Source organism: Oryctolagus cuniculus, chromosome 15 (genome assembly GCF_051225735.1).
Source record: "Oryctolagus cuniculus isolate XC-2025 breed Fujian yellow rabbit chromosome 15, ASM5122573v1, whole genome shotgun sequence".
NCBI lineage: Eukaryota > Metazoa > Chordata > Mammalia > Lagomorpha > Leporidae > Oryctolagus > Oryctolagus cuniculus.
In genome coordinates this window covers 10,866,232-10,888,945 of record NC_142881.1, presented here as the reverse complement: position 1 = coordinate 10,888,945, position 22,714 = coordinate 10,866,232, and the positions used below count along the sequence as shown (strand labels likewise).

Sequence of the window (22,714 nt, the reverse complement as noted above, 5' to 3'; positions counted from 1 at the left end):
ATTTTCAAAATCCATGTTCAGTGAACTTAAAGTTTGTGAGAAATGTGTGTTATGGAAACACTGTGGATTTCAAACTAATAAATTTCTCTTAAAATTTTTTTGTTTGAGACAGAAAAACAGAAATCTCCTGTCTACTCCACTGGCTTACTCCCCACATGCCTGCAGTAGCCAGGATTGGGGCAGGCTGAAGCTAGGAGCTGGGAACACAATCCAGGTCTCCCACGTGGGTGTCAGGGACCCAAGTACTTAACCATCACTGCTGCCTCTCAGGGTGCATCTTAGCAGGAAGCTAGAATGTGGAGCAGAGCCAGGACTCAAACCAGGCACTCTGATAGGGGATGCACCTGCCCTAAGGGATCGGTGCTAGGCCAAAAGCACACCTCAACTTATCTTTTTTTTTTATATTGATTTATTGGAAAGGCAGAGTTAACAGAGATTGAGAGAGACAGAGAAAAAGAGGTCTTCTGTCCACTGGTTCACTCTCCAATTGGCCGCAACAGCTGGAGCTGCGCTGATCCGAAGCCAGGAGCCAGGAGCTTCTTCTGGGTCTCCCATGTGGTGCAGGGGCCCAAGGACTGGGACCATCTTCCACTGCTTTCCCAGGCTATAGCAGAGAGCTGGATCAGGAGTGGGACAGCCGCCACTGCAGACAGCGGCTTTACCTGCTACACCACAGCGCCAGCCCCTCAACTTATCTTTTAATTCCATTTTCTATGAATTTCTTCAAGTACCTTCATATATATGATTTGAGACAATTATGACATTTAACTGAAACATTAGGAAATTTTAAACATTCCCTAATGCTTTCTGTTTACTAGTTTGCATGTACAGTGCTGATATTTCACAATACCATTTCTTCCGTGTGGGAGACCGGGAGGAGGTGCCTGGCTCCTGGCTTCGGATCGGCATAGCGGCCATTTGGAGGGTGAACCAACGGAAGAAGACCTTTCTCTCTGTCTCTCTGTCTCACTGTCTAACTCTGCCTGTCAACAAAAATTTTTTTATTTATTTCAAATGCAGAGTTAGAGGTGGCGGGGAGGGGAGAGAGGCCTTCCATCGGCTGGTTTGCTCCCTGATGGCCACAGTGACTGGAGCTGGGCAGATCCAAAGCCAGGAGCTTCTTCTGGGTCTCCCACGTTGAATACGGGGACTCAAGCACTGGGCCGTTTTCTGCTGTTTTCCCAGGTGCATTAGCAGGGAGCTGGATTTGAAGTGGAACATCTAGAATTTGAACTGGCGCCCATATGGGATGCCAGTGCTGCAGGTGGCGGCCTTCCCCACTGTGCCACAGCACTGGCCCCTACAATACCATTGAACTTCCTATTTATTACACTTAGAAATTCTTTTCCCTAATTCTGGCTTAAGGTAGCACCCTTCTCCAGGGGATCAGTGCGGCAATGGTTTGCTAGTCTCCCTTCTGGGCAGCAGTACTTCTGGACGTCAAGGTTCGTCTCCTGCAGCTGTGGCCTTCACTCCCCTTTGAGCCTCTCAACCACTGTCTTTCTTCAAGGAGCAGCACTATCTTGCCCCCAACCCCAGCTAATTTGGTACATTATAGATTATTATAATATTAGTATTTTATACATTTCTTTGTCCTCTCAATTTCCATTGAATCTGAAATTCTATAAGTCCTTTATTCCTTTAACAAGTATTTATTGAAGGCCGGCGCTGCAGCTCACTAGGCTAATCCTCCACCTTGTGGCGCCGGGACACTGGGTTCTAGTCCCGGTTGGGGCGCCGGATTCTGTCCCGGTTGCCCCTCTTCCAGGCCAGCTCTCTGCTGTGGCCAGGGAGTGCAGTGGAGGATGGCCCAAGTGCTTGGGCCCTGCACCCCATGGGAGACCAGGAAAAGCACCTGGCTCCTGCCTTTGGATCAGCACGGTGTGCCGGCCGTGGCGGCCATTGGAGGGTGAACCAACGGCAAAGGAAAACCTTTTTCTCTGTCTCTCTCTCTCACTGTCCACTCTGCCTGTCAAAAACAAAACAAAACAAAACAAAAAACCCACAAAACACAAGTATTTATTGAAGACCTGCCTGCTAGGCATTGGCAAAGTAAAAAAATAAATTTAATTAAACACTGCCACCACTCTGGAGGTGTAGTCCAGTGGTGGAGACACAGGATTCTAGAGTGACTGATACCAAGTTGGGTGCAGAGTACTGTGTGGGATTTGAGTTGGGTCTTGAGGGTCGAGATCTCAGTATTTTGTTACCCCCCAGGAAGGTGAAAATCTGTTTTCTTTCCTAATAAAGAAAATGGGAAAGAAAGACGCTCTTAGACTATGAAGTCCCTGCAGCTGTAAACATTCTGGGGTTATTTTTGCGCTAGGAGAGTGGAGAGCCCTGGGAGAAGCTGGCACTATGCACTGATAGAATTTTTTTTGTGTGCGTCTTAGAAGAAATAAAGCTTCATATGTATAATGTCTTCATTAATTGGGTGCTTCAGAAAGTTTATGAGAATAAATGGTGTGGTGCTGGTGCTGTGGCGTAGCAGGTAAAGCCACCACCTGCAGTGCCGGCATCCCATATGGGCGCCAATTCATGTCCCAGCTGCTCCGCTTCCAGTCCAGCTCTGCTATGGCCTAGGAAAGCAGTAGAAGATGGCCCAAGTCTTTGGGTTCCTGCGCATCAGTGGGAGACCCAGAGGAGGTTTTTGGCTTCGGAACAGCACAGCTGCGGCTATTGCGGCCATCTGGGGAGTGAACCAGCAGATGGAAGACCTCTCTCTGCTTCTGCTTCTCCGTAACTCTGCCTTTCAAATAAATAAATAAAATCTCAAAAAAAATAGTGTGTTAACTGGCAAAAATTCAGAAGTGGTACAGCTTTTTCCCTTCCTCCCACTGTGCCAGGACAGTGTGCTGCTGCCCGTGTTTGATCCGGAAGCAGCTCTTCATTGAGTCCAAGTAAGATGGCAAATCCTGCACCGGTGGTGGACTGAAGGTACAGCTTTTTGCAAGTGTGGTTGGCAGAATGACTGTGTTCGCGCTCCTCCATGGGAGAGGGCAGTTTTCAGGAAAAGCCAAGAAATTATTTAAACACCAGCTGTGAGAAAGGTCACATCTACTTAATGATGGGAGTGCTAATTTTATGCATCTCTGTTAATAGCTCCGAAATGAGGAAAGGAAGATACCAATTCTTAGCTCATCTGTGCTTTGACTCCATTCTCAGAATACTGTTTCTGAAAGTGATATCCAGACAGTTTTGGGGAGAGCAGTAGGTGAGGTATATCCCAACACATCGCCATTTCTTGTGTGCTGTTTTATGAATGTATTATCCAATAATTCATCTGATGCTCATTGCAAGTGGTTATAATTTGAAGTTTTTAAGGTAATGACTATGGAAGGTTGTAACTTAAGTGTACTTTGTTCCAAACTATGACTTTCAAACATGTGTGTCTCCTATACTGTATTGTGAATATATTATATTATGTGTAAGCCCATAGCTTTCAAAATTTTACAGATTTCCATCAGGTCTTCCAGACTGAAAAGTCCTCATTTTAATCTTTCATGATATTCTTTTGCTTTGGGTGTCTTTCTTGAGATGGGACAAGACTGTATTCTTTGTAGAGAATCATGACAATTTTGTGTTTGGATATTGTAGAATTTAAGAAACATTTTCTAGTTTCTTCATGATGTCGGTCAAACCTTTGTCATTGTCTTGTTGCAGTATAACTAGATCCTAATTGTTTTTTTTTTTTTTTTTTTTAAGAGGACACCTCTTCCAGAAAGTAGATCCTTGCTTTTTTTTTTTTTTTTTTTTTTTTTTTGACAGGCAGAGTGGATAGAGAGAGAGAGACAGAGAGAAAGGTCTTCCTTTGCCTTTGGTTCACCCTCCAGTGGCCGCCACGGCTGGCGCGCTGCGGCTGGCGTACCACGCTGATCTGAAGGCAGGAGCCAGGTGCTTATCTTGGTCTCCCATGGGGTGCAGGGCCCAAGCACTTGGGCCATCCTCCACTGCCTTCCTGGACCACAGCAGAGAGCTGGACTGGAAGAGGAGCAACCGGGACAGAATCCGGCGCCCCGACCGGGACTAGAACCCAGTGTGCCGGCACCGCTAGGTGGAGGATTAGCCTATTGAGCCGCGGCGCTGGCCGATCCTAATTTTAAAGGAAGATCTGGAAATTCTTAGGTCCCTTTTCTGGATGGTATCTCTTATCTTTTAGGAACTCTTGAGGCTGTATTTCGAAGTGAATTTCCTTCTGCTAGCTTAGATCAGCTTTTATGCCAACTCATTGTATTATGAAATCTTTATGCAATTTGTGATACTTCACTACATGGAGGAGTTTAAAGTTGTACATGGCACAGGCATCATCTTTGAATCTGATAGGATACAACTAAGCTAATACAGGTTCCCCCCAGTGCCCTGTAGTCAGTTAATCCAGCAATTCTCTGTGTGGCTGTACATTAGTCCCAGGGGAGATTGACAGCATACCTGTGCCAGGGCCCCACTCTGACCAACCAGGTCAGTGTCTGAGAGGTGGAGCCTAGGCATCAGCATTCTATAGAGCTCATAGCTGTTGATAAGGAGCAGCCAGGATCCACAGTCAGAGTCAGATTTCACACTGGGAGGTCACCGTTAGCTTGCTGCCTGCTGAAGTAATTACCATTAGAGAGTTCAAGGAAATGTGTATCAAACTTTGCATTTATAAGATGGCACCTGAATCAAATAATTCCTTAGCTCATTTCCCTGTCCTGATTAACTTCTAAGAATTAAAGCACAAATGAGGTAACAACTGGAGATTTTAGTTCCTTATTCTAAAGCTGTTTTTCTCATCTGTTTGACTTTGGCGTTGGTGGTTGTCTTTTCAGAGCGCTAATATCCTTTGTCTTTAGCAGGAAATGAAACTTGGTTCTGATGATTTGTGCAAACCCTGGCACTTTTTTTTTTTTTTTAAAGATACAGGTGAAACTGCCTCTGTTTCATCAGTTCAGCCAACCCAGGCTTGCTCCTGGGCTGCGGGAGTGCCCTCACTCTGATCTTGGAATGAATGACTCACGCTCTCTGAAGGCACATAATACTTAATCATTTGTTTTTTGTACATCAGGAAGACGAGAGCATGTGAAAATAGAAACTTGTTTCACTGAATTGCCAAATGAATCTGAAATAAGAGTGGAAATCATTGACCTAATGGGTCAATCAACTGAACTTGTTATAAAAGCTTACACTTTGAGTATACGTTACCTTATTTCACTAATTAAAACTTGGCATTAATTCTAAAATGCTATAGTTTGATAATTTGTAAGCAGCTCTGCTCCTTAGTAGGTAGTTTTGGTAATTTTAAATTTTAAAACTTATTTGTGGATTTAAAGTGTTTTCTCTTGAATTTGTGTGCCACATTAGAGTATACCTTCTGAAGGAAAAGTTAGAAATCAGTACGTGTGTTGAAGTGGTTCAGTTCCATGGTGGGTGGCCCAGTGGCCAGTGTCTCTGCTGCCCAGCACCTTTGACAGGATGCTCACTACGAAGGGTAGTTCTGCACAAGCTTAGGCTAATATCAACTGCACACCTTCTCTGTACACACAGACCAGCAAATGCCAACTTGTCCCTTGAGAGTAACAGATTAAAACATGTACATAAGAAGACACGGAGCCTTCCTTGCCAGGTCATAGTGCCTTCTTTATAGGTCTTCTCTATTGTCTTCCTTTAGGCTTTATTCTGTAGTCTTGGGTCCCTGATCTCTGTATTTGTGTGAGAAGCTGTGTGTGCTTGCTACAGATTTTCAGATAATTTAAAGTTACCCTAATTTTTTAAAAAATTGAGAGGCAGAGACACAGAAATATATATAGACAGAGCTGCCATCCACTGGCTCATTCCCTAAATGCCTGCAGCAGCCAGGGATGGGTCGGGCCAAAGCCAGGAGCTGGGAACTCAATCCAGGTCTCCCTTGTGAGTGACAGGGATCCAATTACTTGAGCCATCATCTGCTGCCTCCCAGGGTCTGCATTGGCAGGAGGCTGGAGTCAGGAGCCAGCACCAGAAATCAAACCTATGCACTCTGATAAATGACCTGGGCATCTTACATGGGATCCTAACCTCTAGACCAGATGCCTGTCCCTACCCGAAATTTCAGCTAAGTCTTTTATTGTAAGAAATAATATAGTTATCTTTTATTATATTTATTGAAAGATAAGTGCTTTTGGGGTCTGCATTATGGCGCGGTGGGTTAAGCTGCTGTCTGCTGCTGGGCCTGGTTTTGAGTCCTGGCTGCTCTACTTCCAATCCAGTTCTTTGCTAACGTGCCTGGGAAAACAGAGGAAGATAATCCAAGTCCTTGAATCCCTGCCACCCACGTTGAAGACCTGGGTGGAGTTCCAGGCTCCTGGCTTCAGCCTGGCCCAGCTTGGCTGTTGTGGCTATTTGGGGAATGAACCAGGGGATGGAAGATCTCTCTCTTTCTGTTTCTCTAATTCTGCCTTTCAAATAAATAAATATAAATAAATCTTTTTTTTTTTTTAAATTTCTTTGAGAGGCAGAGTTACAGACAGAGGGAGAGACAGAGATCTTCCATCTTCTTGGTTCACTCCCCAAATGGCCACAATGGCCGAATCTGGGTCTTTCCAAAGCCAGGAGCCAGGAGCTGCTTCCTGGTCTCCCGTATGGGTTCAGAGGCCCAAACACTTAGGCCATCTTCTGCTGCTTTCCCAGGCCATTCACAGGGAGCTGGATCAGAAGTGGAACAGTGAGGACTTGAACTGGCACCCATATGGGATGCTGGTGCCTCAAGTGAGGGCTTGACCTGCATCACAGTACTGGCCGCATAAATAAATTTTTTTCATAAATTTTTTATAAAAGAGAAAGATTAGTGCTTTCATTATTAAAAGTAGCTATACTGGGGCAGGTAATTGGCATAGCAGTTAAGACACCATTTGGGATGCACAGAGCCCGTACCAGTGCCTGGGTTTGAGCCCTGGCTCCGCTTCTGATTCCAACTTCCTGCTAATTGCACCCTGCTGTGTGTACCTCTCTTTGTTGCTGTTGCTCTAAATTGTACATAAGTAAAAATAAACACATTTTAAAAAATTAAGTATACGGAAAGACTGGTATTTTAAGGCTCCTTTAAAAACAATGAAAACTCATTTTTATTCATTTATCTATTTGAATCAGTAATTGTTGAATGAGTGCCTCTTACCTGTCAAGCACTGTGCTAGGCCATAGTGTATAATGGTTAACAAAATAGCCATAGGATTAAACAAAGGGACAAAGGTGTTGACAGTCTTTTAGTTGGCTAGTTGAAACTGTTTACATTTATTATAATTTTTCATATATTAGGAATTATTTCTATCTTGTATTTAGTTTTTCAATTTATCATGCTTTTTTTCTTTTTTCCCCTCTTATGCCTTTCTCTGTTTTTAATTAGATAACTCAGATTTTGTCAGACATCTTTCTGTTGCATTCTGGAGCCACTGTGTGGCACAGCGGGTTAAACTGCCACTTGAAGCACCAGTATCCCATGTGGGAGTGCCGGTTCCAGTTCCAGCTGCTATACTTCTGATCCAGCTTCCCATTTTTTTTTTTTTAATTTTATTTTTTTGACAGGCAGAGTTAGACAGTAAGAGAGAGAGACAGAGAGAAAGATCTTCCTTCTGTTCATTCACCCCCCAAATGGCTGCTACGGCCGGCACACTATGCTGATCTGAAGCCAGGAGCCAGGTGCTTCCTCCTGGTCTCCCATGCGGGTGCAGGGCCCAAGCACTTGGGCCATCCTCCACTGCAGTCCTGGGCCACAGCAGAGAGCTGGACTGGAAGAGGGGCAACCGGGACAGAATCTGGTGCCCCAACCGGGACTAGAACCCGGGGTGCCGGTGCCGCAGGCGGAGGATTAGCCAAGTGAGCCACAGCGCCGACCCCAGCTTCCCATTAATGCTCCTGGAAAGGCAGTAGAGGATGGCCCAGGTGCGTGGGCCCCTGTCACCCACGTGGGAACCCAGATGGAGCTATTGGCTCCTGGCTGTTGCGACCATTTGGGGAGTGAACAGTGGATGAAAGATAGTTCTGTCTCTCCTCCCTTTCTCTGATGCTGCCTTTCAGATGCGTACATAAATGAATACTGGGGCAAGTGGTTGACCTAGCAGTTGAAATGCTGATTAAGACACTCATGTATCCAAACACCTGGGTTCCATACCCAGCTCTGGCTCTTGACTCAAGCTTTCGGCTGATGCAGAGCCTGGGAGGCAGTAGTGATAGTCAAGTCCTGGTATGCGCATAGGAGACCTGATGGCCAGCCCCAGCTAATGCAGGCATTTAGGGAACGAATCAGCAGATGGGATCTCTCTATAAACACAAGTTGAACAAGAAAGTTATGCATTCTGTTTATGTTCTGTGGCTTCACCGAACTTAGGACTCTACTTATTTTCATATCTGTAACGGAAGTTTACCAATGTCATTGTCTCTCCCAAGCACGGTTTACCTCCTCTTAAACTCTACCTCTTCCAGGTTCTCCCTCTCTCCCACATGGAGAGTTTAAGGAGAGAAGGAAGCTGGTTGCCATTTGGACGATAATTGGGTTGTTGGTAATGAGACTGCATACCCAGGTTTGAACTGTATCAGAGCTGCACATCAGTGTTACAAATTCTGAGAAAACAGTGTTCAGGGGGCACATCTAGGCATTAAGATAATACTATGGGGTGGATGTTTGGCATAGATAGTGGTTAAGAGGCTGCTTGTGACATCTGCATCTCACATCAGAGTCCCAGAGTTTGAGTCCTTGCTCCACTCTGGATTCCAGCTTCTTGCTAATGTCCATCCTGGGATGGCTCAAGTAGTTGGGTCTTGCTACCCACATGGGAGACTCAGGTTGAGTTCCCAGCCCTTGCCTTTGGCCAGGCCTGGTCTCAGCTATAGTGGGCATTTGGTGAGTGAACAGCAGAAGGGAGATATCTTTCTGTCTCTCTGCCTTTTATATAAATTAAAATTTAAAAATGATATTTTCATGAAGCATCTATTGGAGAAGGTTTTTAGGAATTGTAGCCCTACCATAAATTTTAGTAAGTATAAGCATATTGAAATTTTTCTTTAATACTTTTGTTTTCTTTTAAGTCATGTATTGATTTTTAAAATAAAACATCTATGGAGAAATTGAAGTAGGAACCTGGAGGGTTTTTTTAAAGTATGTATTAGAGAGGCAGAGAGTCAGATCTCACATCCACTGGGTCACTGCTCAAATGCCCCTAACAGTCAGGGTTGGTCAGACTGCTTTTGGCACCAGGAACACAACCCAGATCTCCTGTGTTGGTGGCATGCTTGAGCCGTGTACTATCCCATCCCAGTGTGTGCATTAGCCAGAAACTGGAGTTGGCAGTGAAGCTGGCAATCCAACCCAGTTACTCTGCTGTGAGGGGCAGGCATCTTAACCTCTGCACCAAACAGCGGCACTAGAACCTGGAGTTTTGAATGCGTATGATTTCCTGACTTGATGGACGGAAAGTTATTTATTACATGATACATGTTGTGCGGGGCACTTTCAAATAATTCATTTATCCAGATGAAAACCCTGTAAAAGCTCTCATTTACAAGAAAGGAAACTGGAGTTAAGAGGGATTCAGAGGCCGGCGCCACAGCTCAATAGGCTAATCCTCCGCCTGTGGCGCCAGCACCCCGGGTTCTAGTCCCGGTTGGGGCACTGGATTCTGTCCCGGCTGCTCCTCTTCCAGTCCAGCTCTCTGCTGTGGCCCAGGACTGCAGTGGAGGATGGTCCAGGTCCTTGGGCCCTGCACCCCATGGGAGACCAGGAGAAGCACCTGGCTCCTGGCTTCGGATCAGCGCAGTGCGCCGGCTGCAGCAGCCACTTGGGGGTGAACCAAAGGCAAAGGAAGACCTGTCTCTTTCTCTCTCACTCTCACTGTCCAGTCTGCCTATATAAAAAAAAAAAAAAAAAAAAAAAGTCGGTTCAGAGCGTGCAGTAGAGCTAGGATTCTTCACCAAGACATCAGACAAAAGCTCTGTCCATAGCACATATGAGTGTCTTGACTCTCCAGTTTTCTAATTCTAGAGCCATCCCTGGGCCCACTTGACACATTTTTATCTGTCACCTGGATCTCTGGCTTCAGGCTGCCTTCTCAGGGCCACATATACACACTTCCCTAACGCTGTGTCTACACACTTCCCTATCGCTGTGTCTACACACTTCCCTAACGCTCTCTCACATGCAGATCTGCTCTGCCTGAGGAAAGGAATCCCGAGTAGCTATCTTTTGGTCTCCTGGCTTGGTCCCCATTGAGTTCTTCAGCCTCATTCTTTCATTTTTTCTTTTAAAAAGATTTATTTTATTTATTTGAAAGGCAGAGTGGTAGAGAGACAGAGGCAGAGAGAAAAATAGAGAAAGAGAGAAGTCTTCCATTGATTGGTTCACCCCCCAGATGGCTGCCATGGCTGGAGCTACAACTTTCCGAAGCCAGGAGCCAGGAGAGCAGTAGGAGATGGCGCAAGTGCTTGGGCCCCTGTCTCTACGAGACCTGGGGGAAGCTCCTGGCTTCAGATGGGCCCAGCTGTGGCCATTGTGGCCAGTGGGGAGTGAACCAGCAGATGGAAGACTCTTCTCTCTGTTTCTCCCTATCAAATAAATAAAGTCTTAAAAAAGACAAAGAGGAAGAGAAAGCAGAAGTTGATGAAATCAAAAGTATCGGTGTCAAAATTGACCTTGAAGAAGAGTGAGAGTCCTATAAAGAGTGAAAATCTGTGTTCTGATGTTAGCTGGGCAGTCACTTTATCTGCCAGCCTTGAGGTCGTATCTGAAATAGATCAGATTGTTAGCGGTAGTGGGTGGGATGGGTTCTTGTCTTGATGCAAGAAAGAATTCAGCCGTGAGACAGAAGAGCAGTAAGCAAGGTAGCAAGGTGTGATGGGGTAGGGCATCCGTCAAGATGGATGGGACAGAATCAGAGTGTCCAGTCATTCAGACTGGGGAAGGCAAGGTTACGTGGTTTAATGGAGAGAACACAGCTGACAGGCAGGCGGGCAGCTCAGGAAAGAGCTGAGAGCGGAGTGCGCAGTCTGTATTCAGACTGGAGCTTAGAAGGGGAAGAGTCCAGTTCCTCCCACCATTTTCCTTCCCCTCCTCCTCCTCCTCCAGGACAAAGGATTTGCTGAGTATGGATAAGGAAAAATTCCTCCCAGGGTTTCACCACTCAGCGCTGTCAGACTGGAGAGCCCGCCTGGCAGCGGGCAGAGGAGCCTTCCTTGGGAAAGCTATGAAGGTTTTCTTGCCAGCGTTGTCAGGCTGGGAAACAGTTCGGTGCTGAGTAGGGAAGATTCTTCTGGGGGGCTTTCCTTGGCAGGGGAAGCTGAGACCACGTATGGGCAGGACTTGGTAGTACAAAACACTGGGCCACTTCCGAGGTGGACTTACCTTTTGTTTCCTCGGGTTCACCCCTCCCCACCCATAGGCTAATTCCTAACTTCCTACCTGACAAGATGGCTTTACCTTTTGCCACTTTAAAGACTGAACCTCTCCACCGTGATTTCGTGTAAATTAACTGACTTCAACTTGCTGTTCTTTCCATGTCACGGATGTTCCTGATCGTTTTGGAGTGTGTACTGGGAGCATAAAGCTAATTAAGATTAGGTCTCGTTTAGCTTCCTGCTCTCGATGAGTTCCTGGTCCGTCTAGGAGACTGCGGGTCAATAATTAGGTGAACTAAGCCAAGCTAAGGTGCTGTGACAAATAAGTGCAGGGTTCAGGGGAGCCACCCGAGTGAGGTGGTCAGCTCTGCTGGGTGGGTGGAGCAGGGCACGTGTCCAGGAATGTGTTCTGCTTCAGGAATGAAAAGTAGGCAGGAGTGGGTGGAGCCGCATTCCAGGCCCAGCCTGCACACGGTTCCGGCCCCCTGAGACCAGTGCCGGGCTGAGGATGCAGGCGGAGGGTGGGAAGGACCAGCACTGCAGATCCTGCGAGCCCTTCCAGAGATCCTGGACCTTGTTCCCAAGGCTGGGAGCAGTCAGAAGTAACACGGTTGGATTAGCAATGTTCGTATTTATTCTTTTTTTTTTTTTTTTTTTAAAGATTTATTTACTTGAAAGAGTTACAGAGAGATGTAGAAACAGAGAGGTCTTCCATCAGCTGGTTCACTCCCCAGATGGCCGCAATGGCCAGAGCTACGCCAATCCGAAGCCAGGAGCTTCTTCCAGGTCTCCCACATGGGTGCAGGGGCCCAAGGACTTGGGCCATTTTCTGCCGCTATCCCAGGCCACAGCAGAGAGCTGGATCAGAAGAGGAGCAGCTGGGACTAGAACTGGTGCCCATATGGGATGCCAACGCTTCAGGCTAGGGCGTTAACCCGCTGTGCCACAGCACCAGCCCCCATATTTATTTAATGCCTAATGTATTGCTGTCACATATTAATGTTGGACACACTGGACTTTAATGCGAAGAGTGTTATTTGAAATAAAAGCCATTATGTCCTGAAAGCAGTTTACCAGGAAAATATAGTACTCCTGAATCTATGTATACATGAAAACCAGTCTTAAGCAGAAAATAGGAAAAAAATACATGATGTGTGAGATTTTAAAAACCAAGACTTTTCAGAAACTGATAGGTTAAGAAATCTGAAAAGTTAACACAGAGGAATTGAACAAGGTAATTTGCAAACCTGATTGATATGATGAACTGTGACCCAGAAGTTGGACAGTGTTTTTGGTTGTTTATGGCCCCTTGTAAGAAGTTTTACGTCATGGCCCTGTGAAGACACGCAAGTATACATGCACCAGAAACAAAGTGCACAGAAAGATGTTCTCTTTACACTGGGATTTTTCTGTTTTCTGTTCCATTTTTTCACTGCTATTAATGCTGATTTCATTATACAAAATTTTTTCTAAAAACACTGAGTTAAAAAAATATATGTAAGCACACACACGAGGGATGTTTGCAAACTACTTTCCAAATTTCCTTTAACCCCAAACCTTCAAGGTCTTCCGCTTGCACAGACAAAAACGACCTTGACTCCTAGCTTTACTAAGTCAAGGCCATCTGATACACCTATCTGCTTTTCTTTTCCATTCCTATATTTAGCCTTTCATCTTTTTCTCCTAGACATAGAAAACATGACATCTACTTTCCTCTTTGAGGTTTTCTTTGATATTTTTATGGCATCTTCTTGTGCTTTCTCCTCCTCCTCTAGTGTCTCCTTCCTTTCTTGTATTTAGATAATTCTTAAAAAAAAAAAAAGATTTATTTATTTATTTGAAAGTTACATAGAGAGAGAGAGAGTTCTTCCATCCACTGGTTCACTCCCCGATTGGCCACATGGGTGGAGTTGCGCCGATCAGGAGCCAGGAGCTTCTTTGAGGTCTCCCATGTGGGTGCAGGGGCTCAAGGATTTGGGCCATCTTTTACTGTTTTCCCAGTCTATAGCAGAGAGCTGGATCAGAAGTGGAGCAGCCGGGACTAGAACTGGCGCCCATATGGGATGCCCGCGCTTCAGGCCAGGGTGTTAAACCGCTGTACCACAGTGCTGGCCCCTAGACACTTGACTGTCCCATCACAAGCTCAGTCCTAATGGGTTTACTTGGTTCTCATTTTGGACTTTAAAGCTCAGTGACTTATTTTTAGTCACTAGATCACAGCACAGGTCATCTTTATAGTTTTTTTTTTTTTAAGCTTTATTTATTTATTTGAAAGATAGAAGTACAAAGAGGCAGAGAGAGATCTTCCATCTGCTGGTTCACTCCACAAATGGCCACAACAGCCAGGGCTATGCCAGGCCATAGTAAGGAACCAGGAGCTTAATCTGGGTCTCCCAAGTACATGCAGAGGCCCAAGCACTGGGACCATCTTCCTCTGTTTTCCCAGGCACATTAGCAGGGAGCTGGATTGGAAGTGGAGTAGCCAGGACTTGAACTGGTGCCCATGTGGGATGTCAGCCCTGCAGGTGGCAGCTTTACCTGCTATGCTGCAGCACCAGCATCCTATAATTTTATTTATTTATTTTGACAGGCAGAGTGGACAGTGAGAGAGAGAGAAAGGTCTTCCTTTTCCGTTGGTTCACCCCGCAATGGCTGCTCCGGCGGCGCGCTGCGGAGGATTAGCCTAGTGAGTTGTGGCGCTGGCCCTGTAATTTTATTTTTAAGTTAAACATCTTACCCTGATGAGTCATGCATTCATGTGTTTCATCCATGTAAGAGATGCAAAAGGGTATTGGGTTAGGAGGTCCTTACCTGCCCTTTGTTCTAGCTCTGTCTTTTGTACCTTCTTCCCTCCTACTCATTTTACCCAGTCCTCATCTTCTACGCAGGAGAGAATAGATGTTTCACTGTCCTCTTTGATTTGCTGTTTTCCTGTCCTTCAGAAAACTTGCCTTGAGTTGGCTCATGTTAAATATCCTGTGTGTTCCCCACCACTGCTGACCCACTCTGAGCTCTTTCCAGTGACCTTCCATGGCATGCCAAGACTTATGCTATAACTTTCTAGCTGATTTATCTAGATTCTTTCAAATATGATAGACAAGTATGAGGCTACTTCAAGAATTCATGTAAAAATGGAGTTGAAGGGGTCAGTGCTATGGCACAGTGGGTTAAAGCCCTGGCCTGCAGCGCCAACATCTCATATGGGCACTGGTTTGAGTCCTGGCTGCTCCACTTCCAATCCAGCTCTCTGCTCTGGCCTGGGAAAGCAGTGGAAGATGGCCCAAGTCCTTGTGTCCCTGTACCCATGTGGGAAACCTGGAAGAAGCTCTTGGCCTCAGCTTGGCCCAGCCCCAGTTGTTGTGGCCATTTGGGGAGTGAATCAGTGGATGGAAGACCTCTCTCTGTCTCTATCTTTCTCTGTAACTGTACCTTTCAAATAAATAAATCTTTCTTTAAAAAAAATGGAGTTAAAAGGCAAGTTTATTTTATCACAAAAATTTCAAATCTATGCGTAATTTTTCATAATATATATTTTCCATGAATTTTTTAAATATTTATTTGAAAGAGTTACAGAGAGGCAGAGACAGAGTTCTTCCACTCACTGGTTGACATCCCAAATGGCTGCACTGGCTGGAGCTGGGCCATCTGAAGCCAGGAGCTCCTCTGGGTTTCCTACGCTGGTGCAGGTGCCTAAGAACTTGGGCCATCTTTTACTGCTTTCAGAGGCCGTAGCAGAGAGCTGGATTGGAACTGGGGCTCGAGCTGGCGCCCATATGGGATGCTGGCACTGCAGGCAGTGACTTTATCTGCTATGCCACGGTGCCAACCCTTCCATGATTGTTTTAAAAGAAAGGTTTATTTGAAAGGCTGAATTGGGGGAAGAGCAAGAGAGAAATATTCCATCCACTGGTTCATCCCCCAATTGGCTGTGACAGTTGGGTCTTGGCCAGGCTGAAACCAGAGCCAGGAACTCCATCCTGGTCTCACGTGGGTGGCAGGGGCCCAAGTTTTGGGCCAAGTAAGCTGGAGCGGAAGCCGAGCAGCCAGGACTCAAACCAGCACTCTGATAATGAGATGCTGTCATCGCAAGTGGCACCTTGGCCTGCTGCACCACAGTGCCAGCCCCTCCGTGGGCCTTTTGAAAACCCCTTACATGAACGTGTTCACTAAGTCGTGTAAAAAGCATTTCTTACGGTGGCCCTCAAACAATTAAAAACCCTGACTTTCAGATGAATGTTCATAGATCAACCTTGTGATGGAATTCACGACTGTAGTCATCTGCTTGCGTGTCTCCAGGAAGGACTGGCTCAGCATCTTTTATTCAGGTCTCTCCACAGTTGGCCTGGGTTTATTTTTCCAGTCTTATCATCAGATCGCCATTGTATTCAATGGTCTGTTATCTGGACTGTTTGTCTTTTTATTTTTATATCATCTTAGCCTGATACAAGGCCTGAATCTGTGCCCGGTTCCTGGCAGTTCCTTGATTTGTTTTTCTTCAGTGATGGGACACATTCCAGAACAAACCTTGTACTTCTTTCCTCTACATTATCTTTTTCCATGCTGCTGTCTTTATGCCTGAGTTTCCTCTTGTATGTAACTCTCCCTGAGTACTTTATCTGTAATGTTTTCTTCCTCCTCTCTCTTCCTAGAGCTCACCTGGTACCTAAACGGTAGAGTCTTCACACCATGGTCTGTTTATCTTAGGCCGGGGGGGGGGGTCCAGGGTGGTTTCAGCTGGGTGCATCTGTGTTCACAGGAGTTGAGACCTGGCCTGCCCGGGACAGGCATTTTGGCTCACTATTTGGGAAAAAAATCAGGGTATTTTTTTTTTAGGTGGAGTTAGAGTGAAGTATTTGAAAATTAACAGAGATAAATCTGTAAATACTTAATAATGGGTGAGGAACAACTTTTTAAGCATCAAGATAATGAAAATGAAAGATGTGTATAAAACTTTAAAACTTAGCTTTTGGTACCAGTAAAAAAAATTTTTTAACCGAAAATATTTGCAGACATGTCAGAAGTGAAGGTCTTTGTTTTCCCCCATCCTCCCCAGAAACCTTTTATTTAAGGAAGACAAGCTTCATGTGTTTCATAAACACACATTTAGGAACATAGTGATTCTTCTGTCCTACCTACACACACACACACACCCCCTTCATCCTCCTCCCTCTCCCATTCCCATTCTTATTTTTTTTTTTTAAATTTATTTGACAGGTAGAATTAGAGACAGAAAGAAAGGTCTCCCTTCCATTGATTCACTCCCCAAATGGCTGCCATGGCCGGCGCTGCGCTGATCCAGAGTTATATGAACAAGGGAAGTATAGGAGAAACATAATCAATTTCGTAATTAAATTAATCTTGCTAGCAATGGAAAGGAAATAAACATCATGTTAGGCAGGGGATGTCATAAAATTAACAAAATTGATGAAGAATGAAGAATGTCCAAGTGCTGGAAAGAGTACTTTTAAACAAGCGCTTCATTTGCTCCTGGTAGAAATCTATTGTGGTATAATCTTTGTAGGTAACCATGGGGTAATATTTGCAAGTTTTTTTTTTCTAAAGATTTATTTATTTATTTGAAAGGCTGAGTTTCAAAGGGGGAGAGGCAGAGAGAGAGAGAGAAGTCTTCTATCTGCTGGTTTACTCCCCAAATGACTGCAATGGCTGGGAATGGGCCAGACCAAAGTTTCTTCTGGGTCTCTCACACGGGTACAGGGACCCAAGCAGTTGGGCCCTCTTCTGCTGCTTTCCCAGGCCATAGCAGGGAGCTGGATCAGAAGTGCACCTGCTGGGACTTGAACCAGTGCTCACGTGGGATTCTGGGTGCTTAACTCACTGCACCTCAGTGGCAACCCCTAATTTTATTTGAATGAAACATAATAATCTGTAATCTGCAGGGTGATTATATACCTAATGTTAGTTTAGGTTCCAAATGCATTGGAGTTTTGACTGTTACATCTTGAATGTGTTTGTAATGTATTCAATAAAAAGTTAACATTTTAATTTTTATTGAAAGAATTAAAAAGGAATTAAAAATTTTCATCTGAGGGCTGTTACTTACATTATCATTTCTAATCCTGACAACTCTTAGTAGAAATCCCACTTTACATGTGTAAGGAAAAGGTGCTTAGGAAAGTAACATGGTCAAGTCACACAGTGGGTAGAGCAGGGCTGTAGTCATGTAGCTAAAAGCTAGGTCTGTGTATCTATGTTCAACAAAGAAATTGGTCTGAGTTCTCTTTCTCTGTTGTATCTTTTTCAGGTTTAGGAATTAAGGTAATGCTGGCTTCATAGAAGGAGTTTGGGAGGATTCCCTCCCTTTCAGTTGTTTTGAATAGCTTGAGAAGAATTGGAGTTAGTTCTTTCTTAAATGTCTGGTAGAATTCAGCAGTGAAGCTATCCAGTCCTAGGCTTTTCTTTTTTGGGAGGTTCTTTATTACTGATTCAGTTTCTGTCTTGGTTATTGGTCTGTTTAGGTTTTCTGTGTCTTCATGGCTCCATTTAGGTAGGTTGAATGTGTCCAGGAATCTATCCGTTTCTTCTAGGTTTCCCAATTTGTTGGCATACAGCTCTTTGTAGTAATTTCTGATGATTCTTTTTATTTCTTTAAGATTTATTTTATTTATTTGAAAGAGTTACAGAGAGGTAGAGACAGAGAGGTCTTCCATCTGCTGGTTCACTCCCCAGATGGCCCCTAAGGCTGCAGTTGCGCCAATCTGAAGCCAGGAGCTTCTTCTGGGTCTCCCATGTGGGTGCAGGGGCCCAAGGACTTGGGTCATCTTCGACTGTTGCCCCACGCCATAGCAGAGAACAGGATCGGAAGTGGATGGGGAGCAGGATCAGAGCAGCCAGGACTCGAACCTGCACCCATATGGGATACCAGTGCTTCAGGCCAGGGCTTTAACCCACTGTGTCACAGTGTCGGCCCCAACTCTTTATTTCTGTAGTGTGTTATTACAGTTTCTTTTTCATCTCTAATTTTATTTATTTGGGTCTTCTCATTCTCTTTCTCTCTCTCTCTCTCTTTTTTTTTTTTTTTTTTTTTTTGGTTAGTTGGGCCAATGTGTGTCAATTTTGTTTATTTTCTCAAGAAACCAACTCTTCATTTCACTGATATTTTGTATTTTTTTTGTTTCTGTTTTGTTTATTCTCTGATTTTAATTATTTCTTTTCTCCTAGTTTTGGGTTTGGTTTGTTATTTTTCTAGATTCTTGAGATGCATTGATTGCTTATTGAATTGGTGCCTTTCCAATTTGTTGATGTATGTACCAGTTACTAGAAACTTTCCTCTTAACACTGCTTTTGCTGTGTCCCTAAGTTTTGATATGTTGCATTGTCATCTTCATTTGTTTCCAGAAATTTTTTGATTTCTCTCTTGATTTCTTTGATGACCCACTGTTCATTCAGGAGCATATTGTTCAGTCTCCATGTGTTTGCACATGCTCTATAGATTCTTTAGTTGCTGATTTCCAGCTTCATTCCTTTGTGGTCAGAGAGATGTATGGTATGATTTAGATTTTTTTGAATTTGCTGAGACTTGCTTTATGGCCTAGCGTGTGGTCTATTCTAGAAAATGTTCCATGTACTGGTGAGAATAATGTGTTCAGCAAGTGTAGGATGAAAACTTCTGTAAATATCCATTAAATCCATTTGGTCTATAGTGCTGATTAACTCTGTTGTTTCCTTGCTGATTTTCTGTCTGGTTGATCTGTCCATTACTGAAATTTGGGGATTGAAGCCCCATGTTTTGGAGTCTTTGTCTCCCTTTAGATCCATTAACATTTCTTTCAGATAGCCAGGTGCCCTATAAGTAACTGTATATACATTTATTATAGTCACATCTTCCTGTTGAATTGATCCCTTAATCATTATATAGTGCCCTTCTTTGTCTCTTTAACAGTTTTTGTGTTAGTCTATTTTGTCTGATATTAGGATGACTACACCAGCTCTTTGTTTCTGTTAGGTTGGAATCTTTTTACCTCCTTTCAGTGTGTGTGTATCTTTGTTAGTGATATGTGTTTCTTCTAGGCAACAAATAGATGGGATTTGTTTTTTTTTTTTTTAATCCATTCAGCCAGTCTGTACCTTTTAACTGGAGAGTTGAGGCCATTTACTACATTCAAAGTGACTATTGATAAGTAACGACTTTGCTCTGCCATTTTTCCCATAAATATTCCTACTGTTTACTCTGGATTTCCTTTATATTTTCACTGGGAGATTTTCGGCCTTCACCTTCTTTCATAATGATGACCATGCTTCTGTGTTTCTGTGTGTAGCACATCCTAAAACATCTTTTTTTAAGGCTGGATTAGTGGTGACAAATTCTTTCAATTTGTTTGTTATGGAAGGTCTTTATTTCACCGTCATTCATAAATGAGAGCTTTGCAGGATACAATATTCTTGGTTGACAGTTTTTTCTTTTTTTTTTTTTTAAAGATTTATTTACTTATTTATTTGAAAGAATTACACAGAGAGAAGGAGAGAGAGAGAGAGAGAGAGAGAGAGAGATCTTCCATCTACCAGTTCACTCTCCAGTTGGCTGCAATGGCCGAAGCTGCACCCATCAGGAGCCAGGAGCCTCTTTGGGGTCATGAGTATTTTCTCATGCCTTTGAAATACTCAAAATTGTAACTTCATGGTGGCATAATTTTCTACTTAATGAAATACTTCCTTACTCTTGGGAATTTAAGTGACTTCCAGTTTTTTGGTATGTGATACTGTCTGTGGTATTGCATTATGGTATGTACACAGTCATCATGATCTGAAATATAATAAGCAAAATAGTAAGTTATCTCCTGGTGGTGGGATGAGGTGGTACATTTTTTCTAACTTTATAGTGTTATTATTTCTAAAATTTATTTAAGAGGCACATAGCCAGGTGAGAAGGAGACAGAGACAGACAGACACACACAGATATCTTCCATGCTGGTTCACTCTCCAAATGGTTACAACAGTTAAGGCTGGGCCAGGTAGAAGCCAGGAGCTAGGAACTCAATCTGGGTCTCCCACATGGGTGGCAGAGACCTTCTGCCTTCCAGGACGTGCGTTAACAGGAAGCTGGAATCAGGATGGAGCTGGGGCTGGAACCCAGGAAGTCACTGTCATACAGGATGTTGTTGCCCCAAGAGGTATCTTAACTTCTAGGCCAAATGTCTGTCTCTGTAGTATTACTCTTATATTATTTAAAAATTGTTACTGGTTGTTGAAATACAGTTTCTGAGAGAGTTACTGTAGCCGTATGGCTTAGATGACATGAGGCAGGTAGGCCTAGCTTTTTTGTTGTTGTTGTTAAAGACTTGCTTTTTTTAAAAAAAATTCATTTATTTGAAATTCAGAGTTACACAGAGAGAGGAGAAAGGAGAGAGAGAGAGATCGAGATCTTCGTCCATCAGCTGGTTCACTCCCCAGTTGGCCACAATGCCTGGCGCTGTGCTGATCCGAAGCCAGGAGCTCCATGCAGGTGCAGGGACCCAAGGGCTTGGGCCATCTTCTACTGCTTTCCCAGGCCATAGCAGAGAGATATGGAGCAGCTGGAACATGAACTGGCACCCCTATGGTCTGCCAGCACTGCAGGCTACGGCTTTACCTGCTATGCCATAGCGCCAGCCCCATACCTAGCTATTAACTGCGTGACTACAGCCCTACTCTACCCACTGTGTGACTTGACCATGTTACTTCCCTAAGCACCTTTTCCTTCTACATGTAAAGTAAAGTGGGACTTTTTTTTTTTTTGACAGGCAGAGTGGATAGTGAGAGAGAGACAGAGAGAAAGGTCTTCCTTTTGCCGTTGGTTCACCCTCCAATGGCCACCACGGCTGGCACGCTGCGGCCGGCGCACCGTGCTGATCCGAAGGCAGGAGCCAGGTGCTTCTCCTGGTCTCCCATGGGGTGCAGGGCCCAAGCACTTGGGCCATTCTCCACTGCCTTCCCGGGCCACAGCAGAGACCTGGCCTGGAAGAGGGGCAACCGGGAAAGAATCCGGCACCGCTAGGTGGAGGATTAGCCTATTGAGCCACGGTGCTGGCCATAAAGTGGGACTTCTACTAAGAGTTGTCAGGATTAGAAATGATAATGTATGTAACAGCCCTCAAAAGAAAATTTTTAATTCCTTTTTAATTCTTTCAATAAAAATTAAAATGTTAACTTTTTATTGAATACATTACAAAGACATTCAAGATGTAACAGTCAAAACTCCAATGCATTTGGAACCTAAACTAAATTAGGTATATAATCACCCTGCAGATTACAGATTGAGTATTATGTTTCATTCAAATAAAATTAGGGGGGCCACCACCTGCAGTGACAGCATCCCATGTGGGCACTGGTTTGGGTCTCAGCTGCTCCACTTCTGATCCAGCTCTCTGCTGTAGCCTGGGAAAGCAGTGGAGGATGGCCCAGGTCCTCGGGCCCCTGCACCCATGTGGGAGACCCAGAGGAAACTCCTGGCTCCTGGTCTCAGATCGGCACAGCTCTAGCCATTGTGGCCACTTGGCAAATAGGCCAGGAGATGGAGGACCTCTCTCTCTGTCCCTGCCTCTCCATCTATCTCTGTGTAACTCTTAACTTTCAAATAAATAAATAAATCCTAAAAAATATGAAAAAAAGATAACAATCATGGGGTGGCGCTGTGGTACGGTGGCCTAAGCTGTTACCTACAGTACCAGAATCCCTTGTGGGCACCAATTCGTGTCCCTGCTGCTCCACTTCTGATCTGGCTCCCTGCTAATATGCCTGGGAAAGCAGCGGAAGATGGCCCACATGCTTGCACCCCTGTACCCCTGTGGGAGACTCAGAAGAAGCTCCTAGCTTTGGCCTGACCTTTTCTTGGCCATTGCAGCCATTTGGGATGTGAACCAGTGGATGGAAAACTCTCTCTCTCTCTGCCTCTCCCTTTCTGTAACTCTGCCTTTCAAATAAATAATCTTTAAAACTAAATAAAATTAGGGGCCAGTGTCATGGCTCACTTGGCTGATCCTCCACCTGTGGCGCCGGCATCCCATATGGGCACCGGGTTCTAGTCCTGGTTGCCCCTCTTCCAGTCCAGCTCTCTGCTGTGGCCCGGGAGGGCAGTGGAGGATGGCCCAAGTGCTTGGGTCCTGCACCCACATGGGAGACCAGGAGGAAGCACCTGGCTCTTGGCTTCAAATCGGCACAGCACCGGCTGTGGCGGCCATTTGGGGAGTGAACCAACCGAAGGAAGACCTTTCTCTCTGTCTGTCTCTCTCACTGTCTATAACTCTACCTGTCAGATAAATTTAAAAATAAATAAATAAAATTGATATTGTAATAATTAAAATGTAATTTAGGTTTTCTGCCAAGAGCAAATTTCTTTCCATTCTTGCTAATCTGTTTCAGCTGTTGAACTACCACAGCTATTACA

General features: G+C 44.6%; 1 protein-coding gene across 5 annotated transcripts in view; it reads left to right on the top strand.

Annotated features, from left to right (window-relative positions):
- Positions 1–22,714, top strand: part of INPP5F (inositol polyphosphate-5-phosphatase F) — a 112,747-nt gene that overhangs the window by 13,731 nt on the left and 76,302 nt on the right. For 2 of the 5 annotated variants that reach the window (XM_089314235.1, XM_089314234.1), the window contains exon 2: positions 2,847–2,937. The exons of the other annotated variants lie outside the window; for them this stretch is intronic. The gene's annotated coding sequence lies outside the window, so the exon portion shown is untranslated. The remainder of the gene's footprint in view (positions 1–2,846; positions 2,938–22,714) is intronic. 5 annotated transcript variants of the gene reach the window in all.